Source organism: Symphalangus syndactylus, chromosome 6 (genome assembly GCF_028878055.3).
Source record: "Symphalangus syndactylus isolate Jambi chromosome 6, NHGRI_mSymSyn1-v2.1_pri, whole genome shotgun sequence".
NCBI lineage: Eukaryota > Metazoa > Chordata > Mammalia > Primates > Hylobatidae > Symphalangus > Symphalangus syndactylus.
The window spans coordinates 33,776,791-33,802,170 of record NC_072428.2 but is presented as its reverse complement, the minus strand read 5'-3'; the positions used below and the strand labels follow the sequence as shown (position 1 = coordinate 33,802,170).

Here is a 25,380-nt window from a genome sequence, read left to right as displayed (position 1 = left end):
GCTTATTTGGGATTCGAAGCCCAGCCAGGTCTCCCTTGTGACTCATTCAGCATTCATCCGGGGATCTATGCTTGCCTGCCTGTGCAGCATTCTCATGAATCCTTAATTCCTTTTGAACTCAGTAATGCCAGAGTCACTTTCCATCAACCCGCCCACTCAGCTGAATTGCGCCAGCCTCTTTTGTGCAAAGCATCACACTCCTGTTGTAAGATTGATTGGGTGTTGAGCCACCGCCACAAAGACAAAGGAGGTCAGATTCAGCCCCTGCAGTTTGCTTTTAAGACCTGATGTCATCATCATCCTGACTTCCAGAGCTGATGCTGATAAAATTTTCTGAGACCTACCTATATGTAACCCATGTCTTGTTGAACTAACTTTATTAGCACTTCATCACTGATAATGCAATAACATATTAATGACGTGTTGCTCTTACCCTTTGTCTGCAAAGCAGAAGAGTTGAAACTAAAATGACATGGTGAGCCAGATCAGTCTGATGTGTAGACAACCCTGTATCGTGGCATCTTTCTTATTCCCTGACTGCTTTTCTCTGGGATGATAGGGCAGAGATGGCTGGAGTGCTGGCCAGATGTCCAACACAGGGTCCTGCTCTAGGCTCTAGGAGTTTGCAGCTCAGGAAACCAGCATAGCTATTCATAAGGGTCAGAATATGGGCAAGTCAGAGAGCAAGCTCAAATCTAGTCCATGTGTCCATAAGTGAGCACATAACTAAAAATGTATGACCAAGCCAGGGGATCAGGTGTAAGACAGGGAGATGGACTCAGCATAGACGCAAGGGCAGGGGCAGGGGCAGGGAAGCTGGATTTCAGACAATTATGAAGAAGAGGCTGTTGTGATGGTGGCTTTCTAAAATTGGTTACCCACAGAGTTGCATGTATTAGGTTGGCCTAGTTTAGAAACACAAAGTAGGGGGTTGGTAATATGCAAAATACTAGAGAGGCTGAAAACTTACTTAGATAGTATTGGATTACATGACTGAGATCTCCCCAGTGGCTCTTTAGTACCTGGAGCTAGAGATAAGTCAGATGTGGCCCCTGCCTGTGTTCACCATCTGCACAAGGAGAAAGGAATGTAAATAAAAATATTACAACACTCCCAGGATTGCTGGGACATAACAGTCTCATTCTACCAAGAAGGTAGTAATAATGGCTGACATTTATTGAAAACTCACTGTATACCACCGGGCACTATGTTAATTGCTTTACCTATATTTCTCACTGTATACCACCAGGTACTATGTTAATTGCTTTACCACATTAAATTCTTACAACCATATGAGGAAGTGCTATTATTTATATTTTATAGATTAAGCAAATGGAGGCTAAAAGAATTTAAACAATAATCACCCAGTGTTGCACAGCTAATTAGTGGTGAAGTCTAACTCCGACTTAGACTTTGACCTCTACATGAGTCTGTTCTGGGAGACACATTTTAAGATGGATGTTGGGAAATATAGAACTTGACAAGAGTGTTAAGAATGGTGTGGAGATGGGATCCACAATCTATGAGCACGTCTCTCCTCAACCCCTTCCAATGAGTCTGCTGAGACTGAACATAAAGGGCTAGAGGGGGTGATACACACTCTGGCTTCAGGTGTGAATGATGAATGGGTTATGGCAGACTGTTTCACTTGGTATAGAAGGGAAAGAGATTCATCTGCAGATTCCCAAACCACTTACTTGGCTCTGAGTGTTAAGTTCCTCTGGCACTCAGCAGAATGTTGGGGTAACTGATAGATCTTGGGAAGTTCTGCTAGTGAACAACAACTACAAAGATAAGAGCATCTAAGTCATGTTGATTTAGGAGAAGACATTTAATAGAACTCTCCACATTTGAAGAGTTGTCATACGAAAGAGAAAAAATAAATTTGTCCCTTGTGATTCTAATGAATGCAACTGAGACCAATGATTGGAAATGATAGGAGGCAGATTGCAACTCAGTAAAAAATTATTTTTCGACAACTAAAGCTAACAAATACAGAAGCTTGTGGTAGTGTCAATTCTTCATCACTAGAGGTATTCACATAGAGACTGTGTCACCTTCTGTTGAGAGGGGTAGTTTTCAAATCTTAGAATTCATAAGAATAATTTCTGGGAGTGGCAGCCAGATTCTGGCTCAGGAGGTCCTCATAAGCATCAAGAATCTCTCCTTTTAGTAAGCGAACTAGAGGATTCTGATGCAGGTTAGAAATAACAATCTGCAGACTGTAAAAGAGATAACTATTTTTAAAGGAGAAGTTAGATTCCATGGTGAAGTTTCCATCCACCTCTATGTCCAGACCATGTTGATCTATTTCTTCCCAGAGTTCCTGTTTTTTGTATAGTCCTTATCACATAATTTAATATTTTATTATATTTTGTCTCCCTCTTCTAATCATTTCCCTCATCCCACAAATATTTACTGATAATTTACCATGTGCCACGCACCATTCTAGGCACTGGGGAGACATTATAGAGACAAGCAGACAAGGCAGCCTGACCTTATGGAGCTGATAATCTAGTGAAGGGAGATTTTTAAAACCCCAAATATATCAGTTATTTTATAAATTTTTCCTCCATACAACCAGATGCAAACTCTTTTGGGAAGGACTCTGTCTTATTTAGTATTTTATGTAGTGTCTAGAACAATGCTCTGCAATAACAGGTACTCAAAAGTATATTTTAAAGCAATGATGGAACAGTAAAATAAGAATACACTTGGAGAAAAACAGCAAAAATTTATATTTTCTGCTATAAATCAGGCTAATCTCAATGGTTTAACTGAGGATTTCTTTGTGCTTTAGGATGGAGAATTTTTGTAAGCCAAAGGATTTTTTTCTGCATTAATAGAAAATGTATCCAGAACAAGTGACACAAGCTTCTCAAGTTTTGCAGGTCACAGTCTTACAGCAGTAGTGAAAAACTGAAAGACATCCAGAATACAGATGACTAGGGTCCTTGACACACCATGGTATAAGACAGTGGCCAACAAACTATTTTTTAAAGGGCCAGGTTATTCAATATTTGGGGGCTGTACACTCTCTCACACAGCTAGTCAATTCTGCCATTGTAGTATAAAAGCAGCTTAGAAAATATGGAACTGAATGGACATGTTCTAATAAAACTTTATTTACAAAAATAGGTGACAGGCTGGATACAGCTCTTAGATCACAGTTTGCAGACAGCTGCTATAAGATAAATAGTTCAAAGAACTGAGATGTTTAGCTGGGTGTATTAGTCCATTCTCACATTGCTATAAAGAAATACTTGAAACTGTGTAACTTATAAAGAAAATAGGTTTAATTGGCTCATGGTGCTGCAGGCTGTGCAGGAAGCACAGCAGCATCAGCTTCTGGGAAGGTCTCAGGGAACTTACAATCATGGTGGAAGGAAGGGAAGGAGCCAGGCACTTCACATGGCTGGAGCAGAAGAGAGATGCGAGGAGGTGCCACACACTTTTAAACAACCAGATCTCATGAGAACTCTACAGCACCAAATCTGGAAATCTGCCCCCATGATCCAATCACCTCCTACCAGGCCCCACCTCCAACACTGGGGATTACAATTTGACAAGAGACTTGGGTGAGGACATAAATCCAAACCATATCTCTTGAAGAAGACAGAAAGAGACCACCATTACTATTTTTGGATATTTGAATGACTTCCCTGCAGAAGAAGGATTTGACCTACACTAGAAAAACAGAGGATATATGTCTAATATCTTAATAGAATTCTCCAGGTGGTTATGAGTTTAATGAGTTTACCAGTACTGGAGGTGTTCAAGCAAATATTGGATGCCCACTTCTTGAGACTGTTCCAGAGCAGGCAAGGGAGTCTGGTGTACAATTTGATTAAATGTCCTTTAAGGTCCTTTTCAACCATGGGATTCTCTCATGAATATGAAGTTTAGTGAACAGAGCAGGGCCTAACATATGCTGAGATTGACACAGAGACACAGGTAAATGATATCCCAGCAATTTCACATGTTAAAATTTATCTGTGGTAAATGAATGACTGAGTGAAAAGCAAGCTCTACTAAATGTTAGGTACCCATATTAATAAGCAGGTTAAAAATAGCCAGATTAAAAACAGTTAACACCAGGTAAATATCATTTCTATTTTCAGTGAGCTTGATTTACAGCCTTTTAAGATTATATCTGGGTTAAATGGATTGGTCATTCAAAAACTAAGTAGATGTCTCTCAATCACATAGATTAAAAGAGAGGGAAGACTCCATCCTACCTTTTAGAATTCAACAATTTTTAATTTTTTATCTTTTGGACTTCTTGTAAAATTTCTTTGTGTGCCTTATGATATTTTGCATTTATGAAGTTGTAAATGCTAAAACAGCACAAATTCATACTCACCAATGGATGTGTAGATCTAGAAAATTAATAAACAATGATTTATTGGGAGCCTATTGCTCCACTGAAGAAACTGAGAACCAGACAGTGCCTGAAGGTTGAACATGACAAGGAGCTAAATGGTTTAAAATTTGTGGCTATCCGTAATATGCTACCCATGTGTGCCAATGAGGCAAATCTTCAGTCAGCTTGAGCCTGGTCTCCACCTCCCAGTGGAGGGTCAGATGGGGTGAGTGATTCCAATCAATATCCAGTTGTTAGAGTAACAGCTATGTCGGTTCTGGATGGCTGACTGGACGAAAACATGTTTGTTCTACTTAATGTGACAGTGTCTTGTCAAATTAACAGCCATGGTGGCAGGAACAAGCTTGCTTAATGGGTTAGAGTCAGTTCCACAGAGAATCTATCATCAACATGCAACTGAGAGGAATCCCAAACCTCATTACCAGGGTTTATTTGTAGATAATAACTGAAGGTATGCCATGTCCTTCGACAGGATTTGTTTGGTTTTTTTGGCAACTCAGTTTCATGGTCTTTATCAAGTGTTGCCCTTTTAACTCCCCAAAACTCTGTATGCTCATGCTTAGTCTTGTGTTTAAATACACTAAGTACAATATTTAAGCAGCTATGTTAAGATGTTTTAGCAAGATAGAATGATTATTTGAAATAACCATGTATTAGATGTGCAGGGCAGTGGAGAAAAGGAAGTACTCTGGTGAGTTCTTTAACCCTGCACTTCATGGTGAATATTTAAATGTACTTTTCCTCCCTAGAGGTGAGCTGTTGTTCCAAAGCCAGAATCATAAACTGCCTGCCAGTTTTCTCTCACAGTTAAATTGCATTTGGTTCACATAGTGGTTTTTAAAAATTGAAATGCTTTCTATCACTTAGAAAAAAGACAATTTCACATGCAGTTCTAGATGTTTCCTTTCAATGAAAAATTCAGAGAAGTCAGCAGCACAGGCCAGGTTTTCACAGGGCAGTAGTTTTCTGGAGCTGTGTGTTAGTTCATCTTCTCTAGATATGCTGAGCGTTCTCCATGGTGTCTACTGTGCCTGCTTTATTCATCTATGTGACCTAACCAGCCCCTTGAAACATTGAAATTTTCCATCTGTGATGAAAAAATTAAATCTTGATTTTCTAATCATACTCATAGATGAAAAATGCAATATTATGGCATTACCATATACAGATATCGTTAAGACACTGTTTGCTTCTTTCTTCCTCTAGTCCTCCAATCCTCTACCAGTGCCTCCCAGTGGCCTAAACCAGCAGGAGCCATATGAAAAAGAAGTCTGGAAGATGCTAGTCCTTCACAGGAGGATACAAGAATGGCAACGAGAAGATCTGAGGACTACGAGATTTAGGACGAACAAATCTAGGAGCCAGAAGATGTACCTTCTAGTAAACGCTAAGATCTTAAAAAACTCTGGAGCGAATGTGACCTTCGGAATTTTTCTTTTCTTTTTTTTTTTTTTTTGAGACGGCGTCTCGCTCTGTCGCCCAGGCTGGAGTGCAGCGACGCAATCTCGGCTCACTGCAAGCTCCGCCTCCCGGGTTCACGCCATTCTCCTGCCTCAGCCTCTCCGGGTAGCTGGGACTACAGGCGCCCGCCACAACGCCGGGCTAATTTTTTGTATTTTTAGTAGAGACTGGGTTTCACCGGGGTCTGGATCTCCTGACCTCGTGATCCGCCCGCCTCGGCCTCCCAAAGTGCTGGGATTACAAGCGTGAGCCACCCCGCCCGGCCGACCTTCGGAATTTTTCATCTGTAAAATGAAATATTGGACTAGATGGTCCCTGAAACTTCTTAAAGTCCATGATTCTATGGTGGAGGGGTTGGTACAGCTTTGATTTCATTGTCTGCTTATACCTGGCTGAATTCTCTTGTGACATGTGACTGTCCTTCTTAAGAAACTGATAGGCAACCAAGTAGCTGATTGTTGAGATATCGGAATGTTTTAGGGAATGCAGAGAATACAGCCTACCTGATATAAAGTCTGACAGCAACAACAAAAATCTCTCTGGGCAATTTTATTTAATAATTAAAACAAAAGGTTTGGAGGAAATATTCAAATTGCCACTTTAACAAGAGAGTAACCTGTGGTGAGAATGCTTCCACAGTGATCTGGACAGGCATTAGAGCTAAAAAATCCCAGCCTGATGTGATAGTGACTCTGGCTGCTTTATGTTCCTCAGGAATCCCAGGATGTCTTTCAAACGAACAAACAAAACAAGCAACAACAATGAAATATTGTCTTCATCACTTATCACAGATGATTTTCCCAGAATTGTTGGCTCAAATTTTAGAGGAAATTCTAGAAACTGATTCAACATAAAATTCAAACCTGCTAACTCTTCATTTAAATCATGGAATCACTTGTTTGCTATTGAACCACATGTTGACATTGAAGTACAGATACTTGATGATGAATTCATTCCTCTTTGTATAACAGCAACTACATGGTAAATCAGGGAAAATACGGCAGCATCTTTTATATCTTCATTTGTTTGAAACAGATAAAAAATATTTTATTTTCCTTATTCTATGTCAAGTAACCCAATAATGACAAAATGTAAACTTACATTTTCAAGGGATTTTTAAATTGTATTAAACTTGTAAAGGTAAAGCAATACGTTAAATTCAACACACAGTTTGAAACATATCAGTTATGGAGCCAACTGAGATGTCAATAATTTAGTAGTTCTTCTCTCTGAAAATAGAGAACATTCAGAAGCAGATCCAGAAAGTTTCATTTTAACCTCAACTGGAACCAGGAAGAGGAACTGAGGTTGCTTACTAGCAGATCATGATACAGTGGACACTGACGTTCTTCCAGACATTAAATCATTTGCACTTTCTCTTTGACAGATTTAAAACCTGAGAAGTTAATTGTGGGAGCTAGTCCTGATTCACCCAAGATCAACTAGCAGTTGCAAGAATATTTTCGTTCAAAAGCTTGAAAACGAATCAAGTTTACTTGTTAAGATGTCCAGCAAATAGCAAGATAAACATGGTAATATATTCAGTTTTAAATATATAAGTTTATATCAATAATATATTTAAAATAGCATACTTTAAGGCTACTAATGAAAATGTGAAGCAAAACGAAAAATGTTAGTTTGCAAGAGAAACTGATTTTATTTAATGGGTTATTTTACTTCAGTAAAATCTTGGTTATGCAGAATAATTGAAAAAAGAAATATCTGAGTAAGCAAAGCTTTGATATGGCTAGAAAATAAAGTATATTTTTCTTGTACTTGTAGCCTTACTGTTGAGAATTTTAAGAAATGATCCTCCTTGTTTAAATTCAATTGGCCTTTAATGGGCACGTATCACATGCTGGGCATTACAGTAGGAGGCTGAAAAGAATACCATAAATAAATAATCCCCCTGGCTCTCAAGGAATTCTTAGACTCAATGAATAGAGTACATTGAACACAAGGGAATAGTTTTATATATATATATCTAAAATATATATTTATTTATTTCTAGAATCCTCCAGACTTACATTCAGTTTCAGAAAAAAAAACTCATTTTGAGTTTCAATTTCCATTGCCTTAGCCTGAAGATGGAAGTGGAGAACAGAGGAAGGATCACTGGCTTTAGAAGAAGTCTTGAGGATGAAACGAAATAATGTGTGTGAATGCTTTTGGCATAATATGTGCTACTTTGCAAATGTCAACAGCATTAATATTTATTTATTTATTTATTTATTTATTTATTTATTTATTTATTGTATCAGTCACATGGCAGGCATTATTATGTTGACTATCTCCCTGATAAGAGCTTGTGGATGGGAAGGAAGTTGGATGTCACAGACTTTTTCTTAATTAATCAACCAAACATGTATTGTGTATCTATCAGAGTAAGACTGAACTACATAGGTTGAGTCATACAAACCAGGTTGCTCTGAAAACACATGGGAAGGATATCAAAACCAAATGTTGGGTTCCAGAAACTGATTACTTAAGGAAACCAATATTTGAAGAATGAGGTGAACGTGCCCTATGAATGAGGGTACATTTTTAGACAGTTGTTCGAAATTTAGAGCAGTTGTTTCTGTGAAACAAATGAAGGAATGGTTGGTTTCAGAAACTCAGACATCAGTCAAATTTCTAAGATAGACCAAAAAAACCTGCAATTATTCATGAACTGAAATATAATCCTTCTTTTATATAAAATTTTGTCACAAGCTATTGGAATGAGCTTACCTAGTATGCATTCTATGTATTATAATTATTGAGAAATGGAATCTTAGTACCTGTCTGCCAGTGTTAAATGGCAACTAAGGAGCACTTAATTCATCAAAAATGTACTGAGTTTCTATTAAATTGATGGAGCTGTCAGAGGACAAGGGAATATAAAAGAGATTTCAAAGTTGTCTCTTCTCTAGGAACTTACAGTCTACTGGGAAAGACAGATACATATGCACATAACTAAAGCAATTAGGTTTAAAATAGAATATGTACAAGTGTTATACAGATCAGTAAAGTATGGAGCATTTAGTTTTACAATATGTTAAGGATTTAGAAGCAATAATAAAACAAACTATGAGGATAAATGGTGATGGTTTAACACTGTCTCTAATTCTCCATTTGGTTCTGAATATTTAAAATCACTTTAAAGCAGAATTGTTTGTATGCCCGGAAGTCAGAATATTGACTGTCTCTTTCCTCTTCCCGTTTGTCTTACAATACATTTTTTGCCATCAAAGCTTTTCTGCCTATGTTCTTGGATATTTATAACCCAACGAAAGGATATATATTACTCAGCATTCTATAAGAATCACCTGATTTAGGATCTTCAAATTTGAGACGTGGATCTTAGCTGAAGGGCTAGAGATCATTTAAGGTGTTCTTTGTAGTGGATGTAATGAAAAATGTATTACTTCAGAAAGAATAGCAAAAACTTCTGCTAAACCTTTCAAAGAAGAGATGTTGTGAATCTATTAAAACCTCAGTTAAAACTCTGACTCTTGTGTATGTTTCAATTGGTTCTTATCCCATTCTCTCTTTGGTTCACACTTCACCAGCCACACTGGCTTTCCTTCTGTCCCTCAAAACGCAGATCGTTATTTCTTTACTCCTTAGACTCTCTATCCTGACTGTCTCCAACTCCTCCAGATCTCTGGCCAGTTAGCTACTTCTCATCACTTAGGTTTCAGTCCAAACGTCACCTTTTAGAGAGATCTTGCCTGACCATCTAGCCTTTTGTGTCATTTGTTTTCAGGAACAGGTAAAAGAAAATGTGGTTCAAGTTTATGTTAAGTGCAGGAAATATGAGATCCTACAAGAGGAGATCCTGAGGTCAGGTGAGTTTCGGGTGATTGGCTTAGTACCCTAACAAGTTCGTTCCTTTTTTAACTCCAGCTTCCATATCATCATCTTCCTCCTAAAGCTGGTTCCCCCTTCGTGGTGGTAAAAATGAGTTCAGGGAAAATCTGGGCCACAAGGCTCCTTGTTAATATCACAAAACTATTAATTTGTTATGGCTCTTCCATAAAAAATAATTTTTTTAAACTTTCTCAGATGCCTGCAGTAAACTGGTTTTACATTTTATTGACTGGAACTGGGTCACGTGATTATGCTTGAACCAATCATTGATAAAGTAGATGGGAATAATTTATAAATATGAGATCTGAGTCATCACCAATTGAACTGAAGTCCTTCTCCAAATCATACATTGTTGTTATTCATCAAGAAATGATGAAGTAAGTACTGAAGATTCAACCAAAATGTCTACATTTCCCTCAAATATAATCTTATTGTCTTTTTGAGTTTTTACACTCATCACAATTTTAAGTTATATATTTATGAGTGTTGTTATATATATATGTACATAATTGTCTGCCTTGCTATCATAATAAAAACATCATAAGAGGATTATTTTTGTCTTATTTAATGATGCATTTTTACTTAGAAAAATAAAATAGTTAGTGCTCAATAAAATTGCTGAATTAGAGGATGAGCTGGAAACATCACGTCATCACTTTCTTAGTCCCTAATAGTCTTCTGACTTCATGAGGATGAGAAACTTTGAGAAGTTATTATTAACTGACTCTTCCTTCTTATCTCCTAGAGTCTCTTACATTCCTAGGAGGCCCCAGTTATTGGTGGAGGGTTCCTAAACAACAGTAATTTTATCAGTCTTGGACACTTTTGAAGTAGACTTTGAAGGATAAATAAAATGATAAGTCATTTTTTAAAAATAGAAGCACAAGAGAAGATGAAAAGGAAATACAAATTGTAGGAAGACATGATGAAATTGCATGAGGTGTGCTAAGAAATGAAACCAGTCTGGTGTGACTAAATCTGGGAGCTGTAGAGTGATTGGGGCAGTAAGGCTGGGAGGGAAGCAGTGAAGCTGACCTACAGATAGTCTTTCTCAGTTATGTCTATGGTTCTGATTGGCTCTAATTATCTGGTCACTGGTTTATTGACCTCAGCACATTTATAATTTGTTTTATATTAAATTACCTTAAAAACTTCTTATTTATTTATACTTGATATCTCAGGTATAGTTTACCTTTTGACTTGTTTGTAAACTCATTGATAACACTCAATAGTTTTACTGTGTGTTAGAATAAAACATAACTGACCTGGATATAAGCTAAGCTTTAAGAAAGGATCTTGAGTGACTTTTTTTTAAAACCACTTATCCTCAGTCCACATAGGAAACACAGTCATCCTGGTAAGATAATACTGAATAAATGAAAGACAGAATGACTCAGAAAACCTGTCTCTTTGTTTTTTGTTTTGTTTTGTTTTGTTTGTTGTTGTTGTTGTTTTTTAATCAGGCTTCCCCTTTACTCATGTGATCATAGAAGAGTGTCGCTGAATCCTTTCTAAGTTTGATTTCCTTATTGGTCAAGTGAAGATGATAAAACTAATGACAATTGTTGAGAGATATAAGTCAAGTGAGGAAGACCCTTGGGAAAATGAAAATGCTACAGAAATGTATACAATGGGGCTGGACATTATTCTGAAATCAGAATAATAGAAGCAAAGATGAGAAAAGGAAAAGGTTAAGATTGTAAGTTTGGCGCCCAAATGGGAAAACCTAACTCACATTTTTTTTTTTTTTTTTTGCCTGTCTTGAAGATTTCAAGCTGCACATACACTCTTAAAAAACAAGTTTCACATTTCACTGTAAGAAATGGAGATAATCAGCTGAGTAAATAGTTATAAAGCTCCAAGCCCAAAGACTTCTACAATTTCAAGATTCTGTGTTAAGTAAATATTTCTGAGTTGGAATGGACCGCTTTGTAAGCAGAGATTATGGAGATTTATAGCCTATTTGAGATTCTTGTCTTTCTCTTCCCATCTTCACTTGAGAGGGAATAAAGAAATTATCTTACCTTAATATAAGAAAAGAAGTCACTGCATCAGGGCCCAGGAAACTGTCCACTAATTACTTATGTAACCTTGTATTTACTCATAGATTCGGTTTTTCTTTATAAAAGGAAGGAACTATATGAGATAAACCCCGAGATTCTTCTGTTCACTAAAATTTCACAGTCCTTAAGCATCCAGAGGAAATAGTGAAATTGAATCCCAGGTAACTTTCCCTGATCACTCAGCTGAGTCCCTTATATTTGCAGTATTTGGGGGAATATCTGTCAGCTTCCACACACATTTCTACAGAATTCTTTTATTCTGGTTTTGGCTGAGTCATTTTGCTGGCTAATTTAGGTCATGTCCTATTATCCAGCTGGGTGATAATAATAACAGCTACCACCTATATCACACTACATGCTGGGCACTATTTTAAGAACTTTAATATATTAACTGATTCAATCTTCATAACAACTTTATGATGTCGACATTATTGTGATGCTTATTTTATAGATGAGTAAACTGAAGCAAAGTGTGGTTATGTAATTTGTCTAAGTTACACTACTATTAAGTGCCAGAGTAGCACTTCAAATCTAGACTGTTTTATAACCCCACATATGTGTGCTAAAGTAATAAACTACACTCAGTACGGAGGGTAGAAGGAAAGATGGTAAAAAGAGGTCTACAACTAGGAGGAACAGAGCCAGGCTCCCAGATCATTATGTCAGGTATACAAGGACAGGTAAGCGGTTTAAACACATGTGGGCAAGTGACCAGAATCTGAGTTTTATCCCATAGGCCAGTTTACTCTTGGAACTTTGTCTTTGGGATTGCCTGCCAAAAATGTGACTTTAAATATAAAACCAACAAAATGAAATCATTTCTTGGAGAACCTTTCTGTGGTTCCCTGTGGCATGCCAAGTTCACAATATCTGTCTTACGTTTTCAAGCACATGTGTTGTAGTAATTTTATGGGGTAATGAGTTGGCTTCCATTAAAGATATTTTATTTTTACAGGGGCTGGGGCTGGAGAAACATTATGTGGCAGGCAGTGAAATACCTTGCTTTTTCAGATTGCTTTAACTAATCATCTCAGGTGGATTTTCTAGGAACTCTGGTTTTTAACCATTTGACTGCTGTGGATTTCAGTGGGCTGTGACTGAGACTTTGAATGTAATGCCATGGAACATAGTGGTAAGGAATGGAGAAATTCAGGATTTGGTGGAAATAATAAGAGTAGAGTGGAACAAATGTGGTACTTTCATTTCAAACTGAAAACTTGAGTGTAATTTAAGTGCATTCCTTGGATTCAATAGAAAATAGTTTAACATGTGACTAGAGCTAGCAAATGGAGGCCAGATGTAATTTATCAAAGCTAGCATAGTCTCCCATTCCGGTTCATCACATGGAGGACGCTGCTAGTTATCTACCCAATATCTAACCTCTCCTTCTTCCTTATTGGCAGAGACCCAGTTTTACTACTAAAATATTTTATTCCCCATATTACCTTACAAAAAAAGAGTTGGAGCTGTGACACATTTTTGACCAAAGAGATCTATTTGGAAGTTGACTGGGATTTCCTGGAAAGCAGCTTCTTCTCGATCCTCCTAACTGGTAAGTGGGACATCAACAGCTGTCTTACAACTATGAGGAAGAAACATTAGTTATGGTTAGCCACACAGAAAGATGGAGAGATCTAGATTCTGGATTCATTGTGAAGCTGCTGTAGCTACATGTAACCACCCAGGCACAGAATTTTTTGTTTCCTAAAAAAAATATATATATATATTTGTATGTGTACACAGTTGCCTAATTCTGAGCCTGTTAGAAATACTCTCACTGTGCTTTTTCCTGTTACCCACGCCCTTCTTGTGGCCTCAACTTAGGAGTTGACAGGCTTCCACCTAGTTGTGCCTGTGCCAAGGGATCAGGAGGACTCATTCCTTCCACTGCAACTGCCATTCTTGATTATGATGAATTTTTCTTGATGTTCTCAGAGAAAGAAAAGGAATGTAACCTGAGATATGATCACTTGCAACAATCTGTTTAATTTCAACATAATAAAGATATTAGGGTAAAAAATAAGAGAGAGAGAGAGGGAGAGAGAGAGAATTTTACTTGAGAGGGCAAGAGAACATGAAAGAGCTTGGTGCCTGATCCTTGTCCCCTATTGGGGTACAGAAAATTCTATGGATCTTCTGATGGAAAGAAAGCTGTATAAGGCTGGTGGCAGCCTTCAACATTCTGGTAATGGAATACAGCCCCATTCTCCATTGGGTAAAATGTCTCTGAGGCTAAATATCAGTAGGATTTGAGATCTCTGGTCAATAATTGCTGTTAGGGAATTTTGACAGAACTTTGAAGGGAGAGTTTAAGAGGTACCAGAATTAAATGGATGTAATTCACACAGTCCATCTGATGTTACCAAGAAAAGACAAGCTTGAAGCTGAAGACCTTCATGTTGAGGATGGCATATTAGAAGCTGAAGAACTGCATGTTGAGGGTGACGTATTAGAAAGGTCTTTGATGGCATTGTTACACTTAAACCAAATCACCTTGGGCTTCTTTTTGCATGAGTCAAATAAACCCTTTACTTGTTCAAGCCACTGTTGGTTGGGTTTCCTATTATCTGGAGCTGAATTCATTTCATACTACTACATCCTCTCTTCTCTCTCAATACACCCACTTGGTGAGTGCTCAATAGATGGTTGGTATGTCAGGGAATGATAACTGGGTGAAAGACATACTTTGTGATAGAGGAGTTTGACTAATTGTCTAAGCCTCTATAATCTCTACTTTGTACTTATGTTTGTTAGTTTGTTTTGTCCAAAAAGTTTTAGGCTGATTATATTTGGATGTGTTCTATAAATATCAGTTTCTTTATCAGTTTGAGGTGGGTTGTGACCTTCTAAGGAAATGGGGGCATTTTGATTTTCTAAAGACAGTTTAAAGAAGGTAGGATGAAAGGCAGAGAAAAAGGAAGGTGAAACAAGGATAGAAATAGTAAGCAATTGTGCACGAAAGATATGCCTATCATGCTGTTATGGTTTGAAAGATTGTTCCCTCCCAAAGTCATGTTAAAATTTAATTGCCATTGTACAGACTTAAGAGATAACTAGACCGTGGGGAATTATTGAGGGTTGAGTGCCTTCATAAAAGGGCTTTCAGGTGTGGGCTCTCTCTTCCTCTCTCTCTCTGTTTCGCCCTACCACCTTCCAACATAGGATAGCACACCAAGAAACCATGTGCCAGATACCAGCACCTTGATATTGAACTTCGCAGACTCCAGAACTGTGAGCCAAAACATTTCTGTTTATACTCAGTTTGTGGTATCCTGTTATAGCAGCACACAAAACAGACTAAGACACATGGTGCAAGTCATCATGTAATCTTATTTATTTAACAATTCTTGAGGCATATTTTCTTAAAACTGCCACACAAAATTAGAAATCTTATACCCAAAATAGGTAAAATACCTTACCAGTAAGTGTCAGAACCAGATTTCATACCCAGATTGTCTGATTCTAAGCATTCACATTTCCTGTGACCTTTGCTCCAGGAAGAGACATTATCTTTAGTATACCAGACATTATCAAAGCTACCCTTTGCTCTGGGAGCTTGGGGGATTATATCTATATCTACCAAGGCCATTTGCTATACAAACAGCCTTGAAAATATAATGGGGGACAATGGCAGCCAGTGCCTTTGTTTGCAAACAGTATAAAAATGAGAAAGATCCATGGATAACAATGTCCCCAAAGCACTTACTTTTTGAATCCTCCTTTTCTGATTCCTCCAGAGTCTTCTGTCTCACACACTTCTCACCACAGTTCCATCTTTGTTCCCCTTAATTTATAGGTGCCTGGGGGCTTTCATCTTTTTACTTCTTCTTATCATCAGAGAAAAGTTTCTGAAACACATTTTAGGCAATATACATATATATATATATATACACACACATATTTACACTGTATTCCAAAGAGTTTTCATATGATCTTTCCAACCAACTAATATAGTTTGGATGTTTGTTCCCTCCAAATCTTATGTTGAAATGTGATCCCCAATGCTAGAGGTGGGGCCGGGTGGGAGGTATTTGGGTCATGTCATGAGGGCAGATCCCTCATGAATGTTTTGGTGCTGTCCTCATGGTAGTAAATGAGCTCTCACTCTGAGTTCATGCAAGATCTGTTTAAGAGTCTGAGACCTCACTTCTCTCTCTGTCTCTCTTGCTACCTTTCTTGCTGTGTGATACATGGCTCCCCTTCACCTTCTGCTATAATTGTAAGCTCCCTGAGGCCCTCTCCAGAAGCTGAGCAGATGCTGGTGCCATGCTTCCTGTGCAGCCTGCTGAACTGTGACTCCAAATAAACCTCTTTTCTTTGTAAATTACCCAGTCTCAGGTATTCCTTTACAGCAACATAAATGGACTAACACAGCTACAGAAGCATAAGCATTCATTCATTAGCTCATTTATTTATTCAGTGTTTATTGTGTAATTTCTACAGGTTGAGCATCGCAAGTCTAAAAATCCAAAGTCTGAAATGCTCCAAAATCCAAAAACTTTTGAGTACATCATGGTTAAAGAAAATGTTTACTGGAATATTTTGGATTTGGGATGCTCAACCAGTGAGTATAACATAAACATTCCAAAATTGAAAAAAAAATGAAATCTGAAACACGGTCTCAAGCACTTTGGATAAGGGATACTCAATCTCTATATAGAAAGTACTAAGTGCTTTCCTTTGAGAGAGGGAAAGTTTTAATAAGCCAACAAAGGAGCACTTCAGATACTGGTGAGTCTAAAGAAGTAAAAAGTATTCATTTCACTGGGGGTGAGATTTGGTGCTTTTACATTTTATGGTCAAGAAAGACCTCATTTAAAAAAATGAAGTTTTACCTAAAAACTCAAAGGATAAGAGAATCATCATAAAAAGAACCTGAAAAATAATATTTCATAAAAAAAAGAGAGAATGTATCTCTTTAAGTGAAAAGACCCTGAAAAAACAAGTCTTAAATCTAAAGTTTATACTAGGTGAAACTGCTAAAGTTGTACACCAAAACAGTCAAATCTTGGAAATTTCATACTGGATTTGGAATATTTACATTTTACTTACTGCTTGAAAATCCCAAATCCCAAATGCTATGATGAGTATTTCCTTATTGTCATATCAGTGCTCAAAAAGTTTTGGATTTTGAAGCATTTTAGATTTGGAGTTTTCAGAATTGGAATGCTCAACCTAGAAATGTTAACTGACATGCAGTCACTGCTGTAAGAATTATGTGTGTTTCGGAGTATCTATTTATGTAATTTCATTGAAAATAAGTTTACAAATTCTGTGTCACTAACTTTGAACTTGATTCAATGCATAAAAATGTAAGCATCACATACTTTTTCAAGGTTTTCTTTATTAATAGTTTAAAAGTTTGAAGAAAATGGCTCAATGGTTTGCAAAACTCTGAGAAACTACAAAAAAAATAGTGCAACTTTACAGGGCAGAACAAATAACCTATTAGACAAAATGAAACTCTACAAGGATAATAACTGGAAATTAAAACAGGAGAAAGCAGATTATAAACAAATAAAAGTTCCAGGTGTCAGCAATCTTTAGTCAACATGGAAGCATTTAACCTAGGAAATACGTGTTTCAATTGTGGTTTCTATAAGGCTAAATATTGGAAGTAAACTATTGCATGAATAACTGCTAAGTTATATTAAGAATATGTATTTTACCTCTAGGGACAGCTATTTAATAATCTATTGTGTGAGTATTAATTCTATGTGTTAATTTGACTGGACCATAAGAACTCAATATTTGGTTAAGTATTTCTCTGGGTGTATCCGTGAGAGTGTTTCTGGATGAGAATAACATTTGAATCAGTAGACTGAGTAAAGCAGATTGCTCTCCCCAAAGTAGATGGGCTTTGCTCAATCCATTGAAGTCCTGTATAGAACAAAAATCCATGTTTTTTCTCATTGTCTGTTGAAAACATCTATACATGTGGTATAAAAGAGTATTCAATATGGAATCTTACACTGTTTGTAATTTTAATCTAATCATATTTCAGAAAGGATAAGGAAATAGATTATTGACATTATTGACACATTCTCAAGTGTTGTCAAAGTTGTATTTACAAGCACCTATGTATCCCTTCTTAGTGATTCATGAACACAGAAATTCCTTTGAGAACTGATGAAAGCTATGAACACTCAAACAACCTACAAATGTTTTCTTGCAGTTTCAGTGCTTCACAATAACCCTGAAAGTAGTTCAAATATCTCGGTTTAAGAACTCCCACTTATTCCTCAGAATAAGTCTTAGAAATAAATATTTGTACACCCTTCTATCAATTAAAAAAATAAAAGATTAAAGAAGTAAAATAATTACTTGCCCAAGTTAACATAGCTAATGAGGAGCAATACTGAAACTAAATTCAGATCCACCTGAATCCAAGTTTGGTCACTTTTAATCATATCATACTTCAAATCTAGTTTTTCAGTTTTTGTTTTTATCACTTAATATCTGATTTTTTTAACTTGCAATTCAAGGAAGTTAGGACAAGATCTGCTTTTTACTGTTGTCCTACAGCAATTATAATTTGAACTTTGACCCCTGTACTATCAAAATAGAATGATTAAAAATGCTTATCTGCTAGAAGGTTTTGACGTTTGAAAAGAATGCCTCATTAGTTGACACAGAAAGATACTCCTACTGCATGCCTTACTTCTATTTCACAAACTGGGCACTGGTATTATGGTCTGATATAGCTATAAGGTAAGAAGGTTTATGGTAAGTTAATTAAGTTCAGGGTTTGGCCTAAGACATAACTGCCTCTAGATGCAAAAGTGTATCCAAATTGTATGAAATTTTAAGTAGCACAATACAAATCTAAGAGATCAATGAAGCTCTCAGAATACAGATGGAAATGATGTTTGGCTTGGGAAATGGGGCCAGGTCCAAAGGGATTGTGAAGACTTCTGGGATTTGAGAAAGCATCATAGTGGCATTAACCTTTCCACAGTCGCTTAAAATTTTCTAATTGAAATATGAATGTGAAAGAACATCTCATGGTCTATGATTTTTCCTTTAACGGAAAAAGTCTGGAAGGAAAATTTATAAATAAATGTAATTGTCAACATGCAATTTATTAAGAAAACAAATTTACATGTTACCTATATTGTGATGTCTAGTGTGTCCTTGGTCGTTAATGAGTACTGTATATTGCATTTGACTTCTAATTGGCCACCAGAAATGAGTAATGCTTAAAAATATTTTTAATTTAAAATTTTGAAAGAAATTAACTGTATAGTTTTGAATCAAAACAAAACAGTGCTAAAAAAAAAAAAGAACAGATGCCATATAATGAATGCTTCCATAAGAGAAAGTCACCACTGACTGTGTAATTTCTCTTGAGATCAAGGGCTCATGATCAATAGCTCATTTCAAAGTTGCTTTTTTAAAAAATGACCAGAAATACTTGGAAAATAAGCAGGTCATTTTCAGAAAGGAATGTGGCATATGGAGAAGGAGAAGGAGAAAGTGCAAGGATTATGAACATCTGTGCTATTTCCTTCCTTAAATGCTTCTTTTTCCTCACAGCTTTTTTAAGGTATAATTTTTTTTTTTTGAGACAGAGTTTCACTATTATTGCCCAGGCTGCAGTGCAATGGCACAATCTCGGCTCGCCACAACCTCTGCCTCCTGGGTTCAAGCAATTCTTCTGCCTCAGCCTCCCAAGTAGCTGGAATTACAAGCATGCACCACCACACTTGGCTAATTTTGTAGAGATAGGGTTTCTGTATTTTTTTAGAGATAGGGTTTCTCCATGTTGGTCAGGCTGATCTTGAACTCCCGACCTCAGGTGATCTGCCCACCTCGGCCTCCCAAAGTCTGGGATTACAGGCATAAGCTGCTGCACTGGCTTAAGGTATAATTTAGAACATAAAATTCACTCATTTTTAAATATACAATTCAATGACTTCTAGGACATTTATAGAGTTGAGCAGCCATCACCACAATCTGATATTAAAACATTTATATCCCTCCCAAAAGTTCCTTTGTGCACCTTTGTGATTAATTTCTAGTACCACAACTAGCTTCAGGCAAACACTGATCTATTTTCTGTCTCTATAGATTCGTCTTTTCTGAATATTTCATATGAATGTAATCATACAATATGTAGTTTTTTGTGAGGGGCTGCTTTAACTTACCATGGCTTTGAGATTCTTCCATGTTGTGGCATCGACGAGTAGTTTTTTTATGGCTATTATTCCATTGGATAGATAGACCACATTTTGTTTATGTATTCACCAGTTCACAGACATTAAAATTATTTCAAGTTTATAGCCACTAAGAGTAATGTTATTGTGACATTCACATAAATGTCTTTATATGTGTAAAATATATGTGTAAACATATATTCCATTTCCTTTTGGTAGATAAGTAGGGGTGGAGTTTCTGGATTGTATTTGTAATGGACTAAATTGTGTTCTGCCAAAATGTATATGTGACTATATTTGGAGATAGCATCTTTAAAGAGTTAATTAAGGTGACACAAGGTCATAAGAGTGGGACCCTAACCCAATATGAGTGGTATCTTTATAAAAAGAGGAAGAGACACTAGGAAGGCAGGTGCACAGAAGAAAGGCCATGTGAGAACACAATGAGAAGCCCAATGTCTGCAATCAAAAAGGCATCAAGAGAAGCCAAAACTGCCAACATCTTGATCTTGGACTTTCAACCTCCATTACTGTCAGAAAATTAATTTCCATTATTTAAGTCTCTTAGTCTGTGATATTGTGTTATGATGGCTGTAGGAAACTAATTCAGTAAGTTTATGATTAACTTTTTAATAAACCACTAAACTTTTCCAAACTGGCTGTACCAGTTTTACATTTCCACCAATATGTGGGAGTTCCATTTTCTACACATTCTCACCATTAATAATACTGTCTTTTTTTATTATTGACATTCTAGTGAATGTGAAATGGTATGGCTTTGTAGTTTTAATTTGCATTTCCTAATTGTGTGGATCATCTCTCATTCTTTCTTTGCCTCCCCACCTGCATACACCAAGGAAAAACCACCTGAGGACATAGTGAAAGGCAACCAACTGCAAGCCAGGAAGAAAGCCCTCATCAAAACCAAATTGACCAGAACCTTGATCTTGGCCTTCCAGCCTTCAGAACCATGGGAAAATAAATTTCTGTTGCTTAAGCAGGCTAAGGTGTCTTGCTGTGGTAGTTCAAGATGACAAATATATAGATTAATAGAAGATAGCTAAAATTTGACTCCACACCTGCATGTGGAATAGGCTCAGAGTTTAGGTTGCTAATTGGAGACTTTTTCACACTCTAAGACCCAATCAGAGTCAAGTTTTCTTGCTTTTTTATGGATTGGTTCTTTTTAGTCTCACTTACATGAAGGAGGCTGCTCTAATGCTCTTCAGCTTTACTCAGGGCCCCAAGTTTCAGCTTTAAACCACTGTTTTTCTATCCCTAAGAAATATACCCTAAGTACTAGATTATAGGGCCTATATCAGGGTTTTCTCCTTCCTAGGATGTTACAGGGTTAATAAAATTGCTTACCTTTTTCTTTTGAGTTCTCTCTTTTTTTTTTTTTTTGGAAAATTTTGGATTTTTGCTCATTCTCCTGAGTACACCTATTCATTTGTGTGCATTTGTTGTTGCTATTGTTAACTTCTACTATAGTGAGTTTTTGAGGGGATGAGGAGTCTGTGTTGGATGTTATTCATGTTGCCAAAATCAGAAGTCTCTTCTTACATATTTGTGAATATACATTTTGTGCAAAATTAGCAATAAGTGCAATGCACCTTCCCTGGATCATTATTGATCTTCCTTTCTTTGTGTCTATTTCTCTCTCTTTTTCTGCCTCTATCTTTCTCTTCCTCTCCTCCTCCCATGTGAGGACTCAGCAAGAAGGCCACATGCAAACTAGGCAGAGGGCCACTGAGGTTTATCAGAACCTAACCATTTTGTCACCCTGATCTTAGACTTCCCAGCCTCCAGAACTGTAAGAAATCAATTAATATTTTTAAGTCACCTAGTCTATGATATTCTGTTATTGCTACCTAAACTGAGACAGAAATTATTACCAAGAAATAGGGTGCCACTATAACAAATACATAAAATTGTGGAAGCAGTTTTGGAACTGGGTAATGGGTAGATGCTGGAAGAGACTAAGGTGCGTGCCAGAAAAAGCCAATATTGGGATGAAGGGAATATTAAAGATGAATCTGTTAAGTACTCAGAAAGAAAGGAAAATAACTATAGAGAAAGTGCCCATCTTGAAGAATACACAAATAATCACGTACAGAAAGTTGGTAGAAATACGGATGATAAAGGCCATTCTAGAGAAGTCTTAGATGAAAACGAGAAACATATTATTGGACAGTGAACGAAAGGTGTTCTTTGTTATAAAGTTTCAAAGAATCAGGTGAAATGTGTTTGTATTCTAGTGTTTTGTGGAGAGCAGAACCTGTGAGTGATAGAATTGGATATTTAGCTAGAGAGATTTCTAAGCAAAGCGTTGAAGGAGCATCTTGGTTCCTCTTGACTCCTTATAGTGAAATGAGAGGAGAGGGAAATGAATGAAAGATGAGATTGTTAAGCAAAAAGGAACCAGAACTTAAAGATGTTGAAAATTCTCAGCCTATCTATGTTGTAAAAATGAGAAGGTATGTCCATAAGAGAACACCAAGGGGATAACTGACCAACATTTTGATAAGTTGATAAGTGATGGTATGAACCATGAACCTAATCAGCTATCTCAACAGAGGCCAGGAAAAGAGATGGGGTTATACAGCGAAGATACAGCCAATTTGAAGGGACAGAGAGAGTGGAATCACAGCCAATTTGAATTAAAAGGGACAGAGAATAAATGGAAATAAAGGAAGACTTTCAAATTTCTTAGCTTCTACAGGACAGAATGATAAAGCTATTCAGATGTAAATTTGTGCTATTCTTCAAAAAAAATAAATAAATAAAAAGAAGAAGGAGAAGAAAAAGAATCGCCCAAAGGCAGTTCAGAGAGCATTAGCTTTTGACAGAGCAGAGCTCCAACAGAAGCCATGGGGGCAGTGATTTCTGAAGCTTCAGGGGTATGATCCTTTTCTGGTAGGGAACTAAGATAGCGATTTACCATCTAGCATTGTATTACCGAGGAACTCTTCTTTCTAAAGAAGCAAAAGCAAAGCAAAATTCACTCTGAGAAGAAGCAGAATTTTTCTAAACTAATGAAGAACTTTTAAAATTAGATTTCTATCAGCTCAAAGAATGTAGCAGAAGTAATTGTTCCTTTATGGAAATCATTCTTTTATTGATGTCTTCTTAGGCAATTTTTTCTGCTTCCACTGAATTGCAGTCAATTACTCCCTGGTTCTCTGAGCACTGCTAACAGGTAGGGAAAAACTGAAGAATGGATATAAGGAGGAAACTCAAGTCATAAATATGCCAACTGAATGTAAGCAGCATTAATTACAGGCACTCGTGGATGACAGAATATTAAAACTCCAAGCTGCTGGAGTTTTAACCTACACTCACTCTCACATTAAAATATTTCAACATGTACTTTGGCAAGATCTATATCACCCTACTCTGAAGGTATCTAGAGTTGGAATAACAGACTTGAGAGTCCGACTCTCAACCCTCTCATATATTGTGTTCTGTTGGGAGGTTGCCATTTCTCACACAGTCTGCTGACCAAATGAAAAGAGATGCTTAAACTGATATTTTCTTAAGCTTTTATGTTCTCCTGGAAGTGGTCATTATAGATTTATATTACACTGCACTTATGTTTATAAAACATATAGAACGAATGATTTATTTCACCTAAGTCAAACTTTAGGTGGGTAGTCCTCATTTATAAGGATTTGTAAGAATTTATAAGAATTCTTGAGGATGACATAATTCAGAGGGTGGAGAGGGTAGAAATAACATGAGCTTGATTGATAGAAAGACAAGAGCTTTGTCATTTGTCATTGTATGAAAACATCAGGTTCCTCACCTGTAGAATTGAGATACTGTCTCCCTCACAGGATTTTAAAAAATAGAGTAAATGTGCATTGAGCCCAGCCCTAAGAGCTCAATAAATGTTAATTTTCTCCTCAGCTTTTCTAAAATTTTGAATTAATTCACAGAATTTTACAACTATAAAGCTGAAAAGAACTTTGGACATCTTTGTAACACTTATTACTGGTGTGGAAATAGAGTATAAGATATTGAGTTGGTCATGTTCATTTAGAAGATGGCTTAAAGCCCCACTTCTGATTCCTTCCTAACATTCAGCTAAAAACTGATGGCTTTCTGCTTTTCTTCTTGTTGTTTAATAAAAGGTTAAGTCTGTGCTACCTCTGTGATATCAAGGAATTGTCTTTTTCCATGGGATTTTAAAATCTATAATTTGCTGTTCATGATATTTGTTTGCCTTGTCATTATCTCCAGCCACTTGTCTGTACTTTTCCCATCTCTGTACTGTCCTTGTCATGCTGCTTGGTACTTCAAAGATAAACCTCTAACCCTCACCTCATCCCAGGTACAAAGGAAGTGCGGAAGTTAAACCTCTCTCCAACACACAGGCAGTAAAAGACCTTCTGTACTAAGGACACAAACAAAACAAACAGAAAACAAAAAACAAACAAACAACAACAACAACAAAAAGGCAGAGAAGACTCCACAAAAGGTTAGACTTTCCAGACTTAAGGGCGAAACGGTCTTTCATTTTCTAGGAGGACACGAGTGAGCTTTTTATCTAACCGAAGCTCAGGAAACCAAATAGCTGGAAAATGAAGATCATTAATAATTTCTTCTTTTAAGAGGTGTGATTATAAAATTAAAGAATGAGTCATTCTACTGTTTAGTCTATGAAAGTAGGAACTGGTTTTTCTTTTGTTTCTTTTTCTCCTCCCCTCCCCAAAGGAACACACAGATGATTTAAGCAGCCTTCGATTACAACATACCTAAAATAATAAAGCAATTGAGGAGGGAAAAAAATCAGCTGAAGGTGTAAACTCCCTCCAGGCTGGATGACTGTGGTATATTTCATCTTCGCATTCTAAATCAATGCTAAGCAAAGCACAGAAATGTTTACCTTTGTCTGATCTCTAATTCCCTAAATTTATGTGGAATCATGCACAGATGCGCTGGAAACCAGCCTGGAAAAGCCTGGTATTTTAATTGATCCCAGAGCTTCTTGCCTCACGGCTCCTGCTGTGATGAAGTCTGCTACTTGTTCCAAAGATTCTCCGCCTGGTTGCCTAGCCACGGCAGCTGGCCAATCAAGGTGTCCGTATGCAGCGAAGGAAGTAACCAATCAATTGTTTAATTTCCTTCTGTAAACGGGAGTGAATCAGGGTGGATTTGAAATCTCATTAGTCAAAAGTAAGACGTGTAGTGTGCACTTTAACATATGTATTAGTTGAATACATTTGGCATTCAGTTATAAATTCTGAAGAATATTTGAAAGCCCATTTCAGACAAGTTTGAACCTTGAACTTTGAGTTACTAACTTTTAAAAAATGTTTTATATTCTTACTAGCGCACTCCATGTATAAAATTTAAACAGACTTCTCCCCCTCCTAATTTAACAGCCGCCTCCTTGAAAACCAGTTTCTTATTAAAATTTCCTTTTAAAGACAATTTTATTCTGTCAGTTTGGCTGGATTTA

The 25,380-nt window shown here is 36.8% G+C and overlaps 1 long non-coding RNA gene across 1 annotated transcript; it reads right to left on the bottom strand.

The window, feature by feature from the left end:
- Positions 1-970: 970 nt before the first annotated feature.
- On the bottom strand, positions 971-24,934 carry LOC129483887 (uncharacterized). Its single transcript, XR_008658325.1, has 4 exons — positions 24,805-24,934; positions 15,467-15,587; positions 13,206-13,342; positions 971-1,069 (listed from the first exon to the last, which is right to left on the bottom strand). It is a non-coding gene; the product is annotated as an uncharacterized lncRNA (long non-coding RNA).
- Between the last annotated feature and the right edge of the window lie 446 nt (positions 24,935-25,380).